General features: G+C 37.2%; 1 protein-coding gene across 1 annotated transcript in view; it reads right to left on the bottom strand.

Annotated features, from left to right (window-relative positions):
* Positions 1-15,408, bottom strand: part of CDH11 (cadherin 11) — a 226,727-nt gene that overhangs the window by 151,518 nt on the left and 59,801 nt on the right. Inside the window, exon 2 of the mRNA XM_068411535.1 lies at positions 13,932-13,997. The gene's annotated coding sequence lies outside the window, so the exon portion shown is untranslated. The remainder of the gene's footprint in view (positions 1-13,931; positions 13,998-15,408) is intronic.

Raw genomic sequence — 15,408 nt, 5'->3', positions numbered from 1 at the left:
TAGATTTTGTTTTTTACGATTTCTTTTTAAAGTTGGACCTGTCAGTCTCTTTGTTAGAACATTGATATAAGCAATACGGAGCTAGAGGCATTTATTTAAAGAGTGATTTTCCCCACTCGCCCTGTTTTTTTCTCCCAGAGTGCTGTGGAAGATACTAGAGGCCAGTTTAATGTCTTTTCTGCTCAGGGAAGAGCTACAGGGCCTGTATTCTACTGGAACAAACACTACATTCATGACTTGGACATGAGAAGCTGTAACCCCTCTCTTGCCACCAATTTTCCTTGCCTCCTTGGTAAGTTATTTATCAAAATTTGCTCTTCAGCTTTCCTACCTTTAAATTGAGGTTCATCATGCTAAACATACTGGATGCTGTATTCTTCAGTGCTTTTAAAACGGAACAGTTTTAGAAAAACCGAGCATTTTTTACTACTGTTAGTAACAAATTCCATTGCTGCACATAAAAAATATTCACCAAGATTTACCACATAGCTATGTCTGAGAAGATTTTTTTTTTTTTCCAGTCTTGGTGGGAAAAAGATCAGTGTAACCAGGATGTAACAATAGAAAGTGAAATCATGGCTCATTTTAAGTTAACATAAGTTTTTTAATTGATATCCATGGTGTCAGTATTTTATTTTTGACCTAGTATACAGCCACAATCCCATGCCAATCCAATTTCTGGAATGCCAGAGACACAGCAGCAGCTTATGCTGTTTGGTTGTTGGGTACTTGTCTACCAAGAAATCTCCAGAATAATGTGGCAGTTTGATAGACTCTTGCCTCAGGAATCAACAATCCAACCCACAAAACACCAGATGGACACAGCTTTGGATTATTCCGAGAAGAATAGTTTAACCAAAATAAAAAAATATTCTCTTTAAGGAAAAACCAAACCAAAAAAACCTCCTAAAAATTGCCTTTTAATATAAGGACAATCACCAAACACGAGCTTTACAAGAAAGAGGAAAACTGTTCTTCATGAAAATAAAACATTGATATCATCTGACAAAAAAGGGCAGTTTAGGAAAAGAACAGGGAGATGAGAAGAAAACTAAACACTGGGTTTCTAAACCTAGCAGGAAAAGAAAAGTGAGGTTGATCCAGTCTTTTCTGCTCCTGACTATTACCACCAGAACAGCTATTGATCAACCCAACAGCTATGGCTTTGCATAAACTAGTTTGAGGTAAGTGAAGGGGACGCCAGCCAGCCACCATCAGTGTTCATTAGGGCTGATTTATTTATTTATTATCACATACTGAAGTTCCTGCCCTTTGATGTAGACCAGAGCTGCTTCTATAAGCAAATGCTTAAAAGGAGACAGAACTAGTAAATACCTCGCCTCAGACTGCTCACGCTCAGTTAAGGTTGAAAGAATGTTACAGAGTTCTCAGGAAACAGTTGTATTTTTCTATACACACTAATTCTGTAACACAGAGCAGGCTCCTTTCCACTGTATTTTTATAATTGAGAGTATGAGGTTTTCAGTAGAAGGAGGTGATGGTTCCAAAGCTATTTTTAATCTAGATATGTTGTTCTAAATAAAAGTAAATAAATAAATAAATCACATTTGTTTACCTCCATATTTTCACTGCAGGAATGATAATGAAAGATCCATGACTAAATGATCTCTTTTTTTTTTTTTAAAACCACTGAGTTTATTGAAAGTGAGCGAGCTCCTTGCCTTGTGCTTTGCAGGAGAGCAATAAAGGGCTCATTTAAGTTTAAACTGGATGTAGAAGTCTTTAAAATTATTATTATTATTATTCTTTATGAAGAGCAATTTTATCACTGCATTTTTATTCTAATATCAGGAGACATTACCTCAGGTGATTTTACATTTCTCCATTAGGTTGTTTTCAGTTCTCACATGCCGACAGCACAGGGCTGAATTAACTACTGCAGCCTGACTTTTACTCAGTATTTCTACATCCCTTTAGTAGAACATGCTATGTAAAGAAGCCAGGATGGGGGTGAAAAATTTTGGCAGATCACTCCATCAATCACTCTGGGGACAGGCTGAGGGGGTGGTTACAGCAAAATGAATTTTGGATATGATGGGAGAGATAAAGAATGTTATTTTAGGCCTAGGAACTTCCGCTAGGGAGAATTCAACAGGAATCGGGGGTTGACCACATGGAAGCCAGATGACAGTAATTTAGCCAAGGCTTTCAGACTCCCCGTGACTTCCATTTAGCACCACTGGATGGAATACTGGTAATACTGGTTAATACTACGTAACACAAGGGCTGGCAATGCCTCCGCATTCACTATCTCCCCACCTTTTATGCTCATTGTAGAGAGTGGATTTTAGTACAGGTAGCCCCAAGAGTTAATGTGGCCTTATTGTTATTTATTGTAACATGGTAGGGAGGAACTTCATTGTTCTAAGCACCTTAGGGACGTAGCAAGTCTCTGCCCCAACCTGCAGTTTAAGTATCTTCTTTTTCTACTAGCTAATTATGTAGTGACAAGGGCATAACACTCCCTTATCATCCTTACAACTTCCTGTAGACCTTGGATCCCAGGGAAAGCAGCTCTATGCTCCTGTTAGGGAGTGATCCAGCACACTAGTGCACACTCAAAATTCTGATTCTGCTGGGTCTGATTTCTGAGCACCCCAGGGACTATTAGGACAAGTGAACCAGATTTCCCTCATCTATATTTGAAGTCTAAGTTGAACTGTAAGGCAAAGTGAGAAAAGACATAATGCAGCTGTTTACTTAATATGTTCAAGTTACTTTATCATGTCCTAGATGGTGACATTGAATTCCCCTGAGCTCCCAGCACATGTTTGCCTTGCCTTTGGTCTGTGTGATTTGGATATAAGCTAGTTGTCATTTATAACACACCCAGTTATCTGGCACACACCAAAATCATCTTTGACATTTTTTTTCTCATGGGGTTTGCTTTTGGCTCCTAACAGCATGACCTTGACACACTTCCAACAAACAAATTTAGAATACTTAATGACATAAGTTTAAATCGATCATTACTATAACTGCAAGAGTACAATTAGGCATCTACTGCCACTTCTTTTAGAAGGAGAATTGTAACATGGCTGTTTAAAGCAGCTCTGAGCTTTGAAATACACTGAGATTCATATTTTATGCATATAGTTTAAATGCATCTTTATTTTATGCATATAGTTTAAATATTAAGGAACTGACAAGAGGAATAATATTTAAAAGAAATAAAATCAGAAAAATTTATCTAAACAGAGCATTGGCACTCAAAACTGAGAGATGCCACTAAGAAAATTCAATAGGGTCTGGGCTGCTGCTTGTTTTTACTGGAAAGGTGCACAGATACAGGAATTATGGGAAGTCCTATGATGCAGACAGAATGGCAGAAATAACTGCTGAATATTCAAAGAACTCCATTTCCCCTTTTCCTGTCATTTCCTGGGGTCAGATTCTGCAAGGTGCTTAGCAACTACTCTTTTGGATGACGTACTCCCCCATTTTCAAGCCTTATCAAAATAGCTCTTAATAGAAAACATAACACACAGCAATTAATTATTTAATGAATATGGTTATCAGTAAATATAGCATGAAAGCTTCATTAAGTGGCATCCTTATTTTTGCATGTTTTAAAAGGTGGTGAGAAACACGAGCTGGCATTTGAGAATAGTGTTACTTCCAGATTTATGTAGAGTAGGCAAGAAATGGACCACAGGGAAATGAAAAGAGGAGGCAACAGCAAGAAAATGAAAAAAAAAAAAAAATCCACAACATGGAAATCTTTATCACTTCCTACAGGTCCTCAATTTGCACACTTTCAGTTCACAACTATACGCTATAGGAGTCTACACAACTCACATCACATACTATGTGATACTTCTTTTAGAACATACTAAAAAAGATAATTGAGAACCACGGCAAGGAAGAGAAACAGCAAATTAAGATATTCATTATCAAGGTTCTAACGCTTCTCTCTATGGGTATATTTAGAGAGATCCACAACAGGCCTGCATTCACTCAGGAAATACTACAGCATAAGGAAGCTAAGAGCATCAAATAGGCACAGAGGTGACAGAAGGACGGAGTGAAATAATGATCCAAGAATGAAGAGCTGTTTTGGTGGTCTTCCTGCAGACAGGATAGTCAGAGGACATTTGCAAGAAAGGAATTTCTGACTAATCACCTTGACTAACATCTCAACTGTTCATGCCTTGCCTATTCAGAAGTATCAACGTCGCATTTTTCTCTCACAACCCCTTATACACATGAGCAAACTTCCATCTCAGGAGTAATCCCGCTGCTCTCAAGAAGTACTCTCTCAGTACAAATCTTTGCATTGTGAGATCCTAAGTTGCAGAGAAATTCTCTCCATTTCAAACACAGGCTCCTCCACACTCCCTTCATGGGACTCTGCCCTTTTGGGAGCAAAGCACCTCATCCCACTAAAATGAGCAGACTGATTTGTGGTAAGCGTCCCACAGCACGTTTAAACAGTCTCCCCTCACTCTCTAAGGAGCCTCTAAAAATAACCTCTTGAGATTGACACATGGGGAAATTATTTTGAACTGTAGTTGATGTGGAAAAATCAGTGTATGAAATTGTGTCTTTCAAGAGATTACGGCTATTTAGGTGTTACTTTTTACTAGCATAAAGGTACCTTAAAGTGAAAGGTGGGAAGATGATTGAAAAATAAGCTAAGTTAGGTCCTATGGATTCAGAACAGCCTGGAAGAGTGGGTTATTTAAATATGTCTGTTTTGAAAGTTTCATCTTAAGGAATTTTTATACTACTTTTGATTTCTGCTTATCTGAGTAGATAATGGTTGTCACCATCACAAATTATGATTTAAAGTGGACAGGAGACTGTACATATCATCTGAAAATTCCTGGTAGGGTAGACCTGAACTCCTGTAAGCTGTTCTGGTCTGCCCTCTTCTTTTCTTTCCTTCCCCCTCCTCACTTTTCTCTCCCTTCTTGAAATTCTGATATCTGGAATGTATGATATTTACTTCAGTCCTGGTCAAAACTTGAGAGACATGCTTTTTTTTTTTTCTTTTCTTTTCTTTTTTTTTTTTTTTTCCTTTGCTGCAATTAGAGAACCAACAGAAAATAGGGTTATTCCCTCCATTCCCTACCCCCTCTTCCCCATATCAAATTACAGCACTATCCTTGCCTTTGGACTTGATACACACCCCTTTCACAGCAGATAATTCAGCACAATAGATGTCCTAAGTATTTTTGAGCTGGTATTGAAATCTACATTCCTGATTGTCATCTTGTGCCCAGTCCCCTCTCACCTTTGCTAAATTTCTAGAGTTACACTTTTTTTTTTTTGTTTTCTCCTATTTTTCCCTTTTAAATACAACATGTTTGTGCAACTCCTTCCTTTGCATTAGTCAGTTTTGGTAAGAGATTATTACTCCAAGAGATCACTCTTTCTTATGCTATTTGGTATCTCTCCATTTACTGGCATTCCATCACCTGCCCTTGAATCTACATCTTGTGTGGTACCATTTGCATTTTCAAAGCAGCTATGAACTCTCTGCTGTTGAGAGTACCAGGACATTGTACAACATTTGATGTCATCAAGTCCTGACCCAAAATCTTTATTCAACTTAGCCAAAAAAAGGCCTATGACTGGCCAAGTTAACAGTTTCAAGGCCACTCCTAAATCAGTTTTGGATTTTGGAAAATTTTCCTCTGCATGGGGTTTTCAGGAACATCTAGGTACATTTGTAACCAAAAACCCCCAACAAAATAGGTGACAACACAAGAAAGTATTTTTAGTGCAAAATTCCTTCAATTCCCCACTGACCTAAAATGATCTAAACATGTTTTAAATAACTCCCTTAAAACAAAATAATTAAAAGGCTATCTTTCAGGTAGGAACAAGGCCAACTGAATAGTAACCTGTCAGACATAGAATTCACCCTATCTGGTTGAAAATCACCCTCAAAAACACTAAAAATGAATTGATGGCAGAATCAGGATCACACCTGAATCTACACTTTCTCTGATGAAGAACGCAAGACATAGAACCAATTAGAAGCTAAAATGAAAGAAAGCCCATGCTTACTATAAATCAGCGTGGGTTCACCCAAATCCCATGTGCTTATCCATTCCCAGATGTTTTTAGAGATAAAGTTCCTGCAAAATACAATACCCACGTTTTTTTGTCACTGTTATAGCTGCAAATGGGAAGCCAAATGCTGAGTTACTTCCTTGCTCTTTGTAATAGCAAATTGCAATTTGCAAAAGGTTTTTGGTAACATTTGGCGTTAATTGGACTTAAAAACGTTAATCTCCCAAATAACTGTGATCTTAAAGACACATGTAAATTATCTCAGTATGTAAGAGAGCAAAAGCTCAGATTGCATTGAACTTCTCAGGACATAGGTTCTTTGAATGTACAGCTAAAAGATATCAGGGTGATTTACTGTTCTCGATCTTTCTTTCTTGTGTGAAAATTAACAAAGCAAGCATACACAATATTTAACATACATAGATAACACAGGTTTAGATGTTGGAAAGATAAAAATACATCTTTTCTAACTAAAACTATAGCAAATTAATTTTTCTTTCAGCCCTGGAGAATGATCTGCTTCCTTCACTTATCCACAAAGGGGTGGACACTTCCTGGCATAGAAGCTGCCCTCCTTTATGATACACTAGCCATGTAAGTACCATAAAGACTTAACCACTTATTCACCATAAACATGACATGGAGAAATCATCAGCGTCATAAGCATTTTGGGTTGATATTCCCAAGAGTAAATGAGAATTACAATAGTTCGTTACATGGACTCTCCTCCATTAGGATCTAACCAAGCCTACCTACAACCCAGTTAGCATAATCTCATTACAGAGAAATAATGTGGCTTGTTTAGCTGTTTGTCTGTTATAATAGTTATGAAAATGAGATCAGGTTTTTTTTTTCTTTTGCTTGAGAGAGTAGCGCACTCTCCATTTTTGCTGATCTCCGCACAGGCTTCCATTCTAGCAGAACTTTATCTGTTATACCCATTGCTCTCAGTCTGTCCAGTTTCATTTCACTAGCTCTTAATCAACTTCCTCATTAAATATAACATATGCACCGTCATTTGGGAGATCACATATATTTTTCCATAATTTTCTACACTGTTTTTCACTTGCTATTTCACAACCATGCTCAAACGTCGACATTTATTTTCCTATACTTCACCCCAACCTTTCTTACCTTAGCTTCTTATTACTGTTTCTAAATTCCATCTCCTCCTGTTTTGAAGCCAGTCTCAAAAAAGCACATATTTCCAACAGACACTATTGTCTGGCTCTAAAGCTGCATATGCTAGAAAAACAACTCAAACAAACAAACACCCCAAACAAACCCAACCACCCCAGAAAAGGATACATTAAAAAAATAGGTTGGCTTGTCATCAACCCAAGCTGAGCCCAAACTGTAGCTTCCCCCATCTATCCATAGAAACTGCTGTTAATTCTCACCCCTCACAGATCTGCCTGAATACAGATCTTGACTTTGCCATGCTTATTGACACTGAATAATCCTTCACTTTCTATATAGCCCTATTAATTTCTGCATGGTGTGACTGAGGTTATAGAACTAGTCCTTTACTTTTAATCTCTGTGGGAACAGTTTGCAAGATTTGATCATCTCTAAACTGCTATGTTCACTCCAGGTAGTAGGATAGTAGAAGTAATAATGACTTTAGGTTTCCAGAGCTAATAAACATTACGTTAAAGCTTCAAAATTAGAATCACATAAACTGAAGAAATTTAGAAATAACATATTCTATCAGTAAATCTTTCTTAAATTGTAGTTTATAAGAGGATAATATCTGAAAATATCATTAAGGTTTCTGCAGATTTCCAGATTAGATGTATTAATGCAGAGCTTGGCAAATAAGCAAGCCTAAAAAGCCTTTGAGATTCTGAATATCAGAGCTAGCTACAGTTTTCATAATGGAAAAACTAAAAAAGTATCTTATGTTACAGATATATTCCATTCACCAGGAGCCATAGTGGATCACTAGGAAAAAAAAAAAATAATCAAAACCTGCATGTCTCAGATTATGACCTGTAGCTCAAATTCAGGACTTCTGCCATATGCAAAGCTGTAATAGACAGTCCAGCCATCTTTTCTGGTCTTACAGTTTCTTCAACCTACAGCATACTACACGGACAAATTTTTTTAGACTTTCTGATCTTATACCAGGTTGTTAAATTAAATTTAGATTACTAGCAATATTTTTACCACAAAGAAGATTATCTCAGTGTTACTTCAGGAATTTGATAAAAATAAGGCTACAGTATCAATCAGATTACTGGATTCAACACACATTATTAATTTTGACATAATCAGCTACAGTTCAGATATATTGATACTAGGACACTGTAAAAGCCATATGAAGGCAGTACTATAAAATTATTCAAATCTTATGATACCATCTGTAGCAGAGGGTGAAGAAAAGAAAAAAAAACAACAAAAAACTTCACTTAAATGCATGAACCAGACTGCATATGGGGCACATAAAAAATTAAGCATATGCTGCACAGGCAGAGATATTTTTGTGACTTTAGCCATTATAAGAAATAGTTTAAGAAAATAAAACTGGTGTTTCTAAGACCTTTGTATCAAAGAAAACATGCAAAGGAACAGACTGCCTACTAATAAAAGTTTAAATTTTATCTGCTGAGAAAAAAAAAACAACAGCTATTAAAATGATGCAGTTCTTCAGCTATCCCATAGGGCATACTCAGATTTAATGTGGATACATGACCTAATGTACTGTACAGTTATGCCAGGTTTAAATAAAGTTGCTTTCTCTCTTTGTAAGATACTGTATTGGAAGAACTAAGTGAAGGAACCTTGCACACAAATCAAGGACTTCCGAGGACATTATAGTAACCAGAAAAGAAAAGTGCTGTTGATTTGTCACATCATAAGAAACTCACTCTGTGCATGCACTAACATATCACAAGTGTCCACTACCTGTTACGTTTTAATAAGCCAAAAACCTGCTATGAAACCACTAAGTTTTATTTGATAGTGATAGAAGTTCAGCCTAAAGGATTAATCACCATTTTCATTTACTTGTGAGGCTGGCTCCCATGGGTCAGTACTACATGCATGATGTAAACATTCAACCACAATTCTGAACTAAAAAAGCAAAGCTGTGAAAACCATTAAGCCCATGCCAAAGTCCTGCAGCAGGCCTCAGAAAAAAAGTCCCAGATTTCCATGAGTGTGTTCAACCATTACTTGAATAAACAATTATTCCAGTTGTGTGGGTCCACTTACTGTAAATGTACCTTCAAGAAGCCAGCTAAATATGTAATTGGTCTTTTGTACATACAATTACTGTGATGTGTACACTGAGGAAGCTCTCTAATATACAGATAGTTAATAGAAATTATAAGAGCAAATATTGTGCACCAGGTTTTAAAAATGAGAATCCCATTTTAGAAATCCAAATGCCAATATGACTGTTCAGATACAAAGTACGTTTATAACCACAATACTCAACTTTAAAAATGGAACTCACAGTACTATTTAAAATAACGCAACAGAACAGCCTCATACTGTATCAATATTTCTTGTTTTCATTTGTATTCTGCTCATTTTTGCAGCCCCATTTCATGTTGGCTTTTTTTTCCATGCACATAGCCATGCTAATATCTTCATGGATTTGTTTATAATAACCTTTAAATCCTTTCCTTGTCATTATGCTGCACAGTTGTTCTGTTGTATATACACTCTTTACTTTGGTTTATTCCATACACATCGATTATTTCACATTTGTCTATGTTAAACACTGAACAGTATTTTCCACTTACTAGTCCAGCCATTTAAAAATACCCAAATCCATCTGAATAAAGCTGGTTGCTTTCCTCTTAGTTATTAGCTATACATTTAATTTTGACAGCATTAGCAAAACATCAAAGTTGGTCACAGAGAATTTGGTATTCGTCAGAGAAGTGATCACAAAACCAACCTCCTGCTTGAATACTATCATTTTCAGTAGTAATACTCACATAATGATAATGCTGAAACTGCTAACTGAATTCTCTATGCTGACTTTAAAAGACATCTCACACTCTGTAAGATGTAAGTCTAAGGGGTATTAATATGAAGTAACAGTATGAGATTGAAGAACATCATTACTCTGCAATAACTCTGTATGCAGCTCTTGTCCTAATGTACTTCAAAGCAAACAGAAGCTAGCTTTCCCCCTTTCATTCTTTAAATGGCATCAGGAGCTGGATTTTTTTTTTCAATATTTGATCCTATCTGCAATAATTAAAATATTACTAATCACACAATTCCAGCAATAGGGAAATAAAATAGCAACTTGCCAAAACCCCTGTTGGTCTCCGGTAGTTCAGTACACTATCTCTGAGAATGCTGGGGCATGCTGGATTGACGGGTGCCTGGATAAAACCTGGGCTAATCTGTATACCACTCTGCATATGAATTAAATAATACTGAAATACTGTATTTGTGATGTCTGAGTATGTTACTAAGGTCCAGCTGCCTTTTGACCCCCCATAGCTTTAATTTGCTAGTTGAAAACAGTCTCTTTCTAATCTTCCTGGGCTTTTCACTTAATCCTGAAAGTGATGTGAATAAAGCCTGGTCAGCTATGTCTATTTTTTTAAGTAATTACTCCCATATTTAAGCTGCAATACCTTTTGAAACCAAGAGGTAGTTAGCCTGGGTATAACATATTAACTACAATTTAAAGACCAATCTGAACTTCTCCCATCTATTTTCTCCCAGGCTTTCAGTATCAGCTGGTTGCATTTCACCTTTCAATGGTAAAGTCACTGGCCACAGTATTTTTATAGTCTCCCTTCTCTATTCCCACTTTCAGCAATATCAGGGTAAAGGGAGGGACTATGAGAGAAACAAGTAAAAACCATCATAAGATGTTCTGAACAATATGAATTTCTGTGGTGAGCCCAGTTATTTGCTGCAGTTACAAGGCAATTTTTAGGAGACAAGTGTCCTCTTTAATGCCCTGCCCTCAGGTTTTCCAGAATACCAGCCCCCATTTGCAACCTTCCCAGTTACTGAGCAAAACCACCCACTTTGCAAACATAATGCCCATAAACATATTGCTCAATCCATAAATATTGGTATCATCTCAAAATTCCAAGTTCCTTGTGTCCATTCCCAATATTACTTCAACATTACCCTGAATGTTGCCAAACTTATGATAGCCTTTTCAGTGCTTTTCATTTCTATTGTACCCTCTATACTAGTAACCCACTATCTCTTCCACCTCAGCTGAGGAACTAGAACTCAGGCAGTTCACTGGGGCAGTTTTACATCCCATCCTTTATCTCTTTGAAAGGCAAAACCAAACAAATACAGAGCTGTGCATTTATCAATCTTTAGAGAACTGATTTTTCTCTTTAATAAAGATAAGAATATGTGTGGAAAAAACCCCACAAAGTACTACAGAAACTGTAATTCTAACAGATTAAAATTTTAATTTGTAAATATTGCCTTTGGGCTGGCAGCTTCTGTGTGAGGCGTAACTCAGCACAATTTACAGTGAGGGCTACAGATAAACCTTTGGAAACCAAGAGAACTGCTGCTGGAAACATCACCATTTCGTAGCAGCACTGCTACTACAGGAGTTAATTTTGTGCAGTCTGTGTCATCTAACATATTTCTAATGCAGACCTGACATTTTGGGGGACTGAGTGAAGAGATTAAAGCAGTTAAAAAAACACACGACAAAAAAAAAGGAAGCTTAAAAACATTTTAAAAAACCTTTAAAGATATCAGTTCTCTGCCCTCCATAATTATTTCTTTATTTTCTTCTCTTCTCTACCCTTCTTCCTCTATAAATATTCAAACGCCCATCTCAAAGAACTGCCTGTTCTAGGTAATATGATCATCATAAAGTAATGCATTTGCTTTGGACATAGTAATAGTGGGAAAAAAACAACAAAATCTAGGAATCACTCATCTTGGAACACTGGCAATCATCACACTGTACCCAGAAGCACTAAACTATTACAAATTTAGTCACTATGACAAAGATACAGAAAAAAAACAGAAAATAGATAAAGTAAGAGAAAGAAGAGTAATGAGACAATGCAGGTGGATCTGGCATTTATTATTTGCCTTCTGCTGTTTTCATTTCAGAGTCTTGGCTGCTATTGCACCAGGCAGTGTGCTCCAGCTTCCCCCAGTTATTTAAAAAAAAAAAAAAATCGTTTTATACCATTTCCATTCTTGCTTTAGCTGTCTGAATGTTCTCCACTGCCCCTTCAGCTCTCAGGAAAACTTTAACCAGCCATCCAGTATCATCCATACAATTTAGGTACTTAAATCTTTGGATTATGGGCTGACCACTCACTTGGAGCTTCACCACTCTATATGCACTGTGGTAATGCATGAATGGGGTTCAAAGTCTGACAACAGAAAGGGAAAAGTTGACTAAATTCCACTCTGCTAGTATACAACATCATTTCCAAATCAAGAATCATTTGTATTTTATTTATATTGCCAGCCAAAATCTTTACTGGGAACAGAGAGAGGAGAAAGGAATATTTTGCCAGTGATACAGGAAAACAGCAATTTATATTTTACAGCTGATGAATATTCACTACTAGAGGTTATATGACAGTTGGGTGAGTTTTCTTCTAGGGAAAAAAAAAATGAAAAGACAATTCTGCAACTGAAAATATATTCCCACTGTGAAATACATTCACCTTGTAATACTTAAAGAAAGCATTTCATTTTTTCAATTAATCTGACCTTTATCAAGAGCCAGCACAGAAGAAACACTCTCCCGGAACTGAGTACTTGGAATCAGACTGAGAAGCACTGTAGATCTGTACACAGGATACTATACAAACTGATGATTAACAGATATTACTGCATACACTGTGGAACTGCTGTTTATTTACAAGGGTGTACACAGTTCTTGACCAAACTGTTCACCACAATCTTCGTGCCCAAAAGCAAACGAGATGTCTTCAAGTGCCAAGGAGTGCTGAGGAAGCCCTCCCTGGGTAGAGCGCTCCTCAAAGTCGTATCTTTCTAGGCAGGACACACTTAAACCTCAGCACCAATTTTTTTCTTCCCACTGGTTGGGTTCTGAATTACCAAAAAGTCTGCCCAAGAGCAAATCCTGCTGCCACACACACATGGAGCCCTGCCTGGGGAATCATACTTCAAACTGTTTGCAAAAAAAGCGTGTTCACTCAAAAACTCTACCTGTGGCTACAGGGACTAGAATGTCAATATTGGGGGGTTTTTGTTGCCCTCCTAATAACAATCAAGAGTGAAAAAGGTAAGGGCTAAGTCTGAAGGGTGATCGCTTTCACTAGCTAGAACCACACTCTCAACAAGAATTGGAGGGTACTGAGTTGAGAGGTGTGAAAATTAAAGGAAGTTCCAGACACAGAAGGAAGGAAGGATTACTGGACCATCATGAACTCAGAACTGCTTCAAGCTAAAATACAGCCTACAGTGTGTTCTGAGAGCAGGCTGACTCCTCTGAGAACAGAGGGACCAGTCCTGAGGAAAGGAAAAAGACTAGACACTAATTTTGCTGTAAATGACCCAACCTTGTACTAACTCAGAGCAGTTAGTTATTTTTAACTTGGCTATTTCAAGTAAATCTTATCTTCCCTCTCCCCAGCATCACCACAATGCATTTTCCTCTGGCCCACTGATGTGCAGCGACATGGACATCTACCTCAGCCATCAAAATGTTCACCTTCTATTTATTCAAAAAATGCCATAAAGTCCTAAGTGTGAATTTCACATAACCCCACCTGTGTTACATTGGCAAAGACAAAAAGGATGAGTTTAATTAGGCTGCTTTCCTTTAGGGCTGTTTTCTTAAACAGAGGGCATACATTTCAGTTTCAGTCATTCTTCACTGTTTTAGGAATATCAGCTTTCAGTACTAAGCATTTCGGAAAATTATGAGAACAAAGTCTACTCACATTCATTGAGGGTGCATACTCTGAAATAACAGATCTTCCTTCTTCTTATAGGCCGAAATTATCAATCTGAAAGACAATTTTAAAAAGGGAAATTGGAAAATAAGAAATTCCACTAGAAGTTGAGATTTTTTTTCTTCATTAATTCTTGACCGCAACCTGTGTAACTGATTGGAAAAAAAAGAGAAAGCCTAGTAGAGAAGTAGAGACATATTGGAATCAGGTGTCTGCATCTGTGAGAAAGCTATTAAGCAACAGGTCATGCTGCATGCTTTTTGTGAGTTTATTGTTTTCCATTCAATCTTACATTAAATTTACTTTACCATAAATTGAAACTACAGGATTCTGCAGGATCAACCCCTAACAGAAAATGTATAAAAGCATGTGTAAATGCTGTCAGTACCATAGCTGCCAAGTCTTTTTTGGCTAGAAAGCCTAAATTGACTCATAAGTACTGCTATTCGCAGCCAAAATAAGTGTGTATTGCCTTACATTTTCCTTTCCACATTTCTCAGACATTTACATTTATATCAACACATAATGAGTAGAGGAAACACAAAGACATTTGAACAGAATTTTCTTTAGCTTGACAAAAATGCCTTTTTCTCCCTTTTTCCTCACATTAACATTAATTGGAGCCGGGCAAAAATCCTCACATTAATAGCAATAAAAGTAGCACTAGTATATTAGATTTAATTAGTATCTAAACTAAAGATCCTACACCCTGCAAGCAATTTCCACCCAGGAAACATTTCGTCTGACAACCAAATGCAGCCAATTCTGATGTGGCACAGGGCAGCTTTTCCAAATGAACAAGAATAAAGGGGAGAGGACACAAATTCAACCAGAGGGACAAGGATCAGGTAAGTAGGTCACACTAAGACTAACTAGGACAGCGGGGCAAACATTGCCCTCCTTATGAAAGCAGGCTTCCCTATGAATAAAATCGAAACATTCGTCAAAGATAACTGAAATCATGTTTACTGCATAGATTCATAAATCTGAAATGTAGAGCGGCACAGACATCGCTCAATCCTGCTAACATCATAATAAATCAAAAGACCAGTAACTTGAAAGTCTTTTATGCTTTTTAGAATAACCCAAAGACTTATTCACAGCATTTGTTTTTTCTGGCCTCCTTTATTTTTCCGTCTTGTAGAATGTGTGTTGCCATCTATATTTAACAGCAAATGCAAAATACAGACAGTCTTATAGATCAGAAAGGCTGAAGTTTCTTCTTGTTCTTCTGTTCCCTTCAGCTCACTCCAATACCTCCACCCCCTCCCTGGCTCTTGTTTTTCTCATCTCCATGCTGTTTCATTTATCCTCCCTTCCTCAGTCACCACAGTTCCCTGTTGTTCCTCTTTCTCGTCTTTCAGCTCCACCTTGTCTCATTCCAGCTCTTGTGTTCTGATCTCCTATTTTCAAAAATACCAGACAAGAAGGTACTAAAAAATCAAAAGCTCTTGGTAAAGCTGCT

Source organism: Nyctibius grandis, chromosome 12 (assembly GCF_013368605.1).
Source record: "Nyctibius grandis isolate bNycGra1 chromosome 12, bNycGra1.pri, whole genome shotgun sequence".
Lineage (NCBI taxonomy): Eukaryota > Metazoa > Chordata > Aves > Nyctibiiformes > Nyctibiidae > Nyctibius > Nyctibius grandis.
Note: the sequence above shows the minus strand (reverse complement) of the source record. Positions and strands in the feature narration are given on the sequence as shown.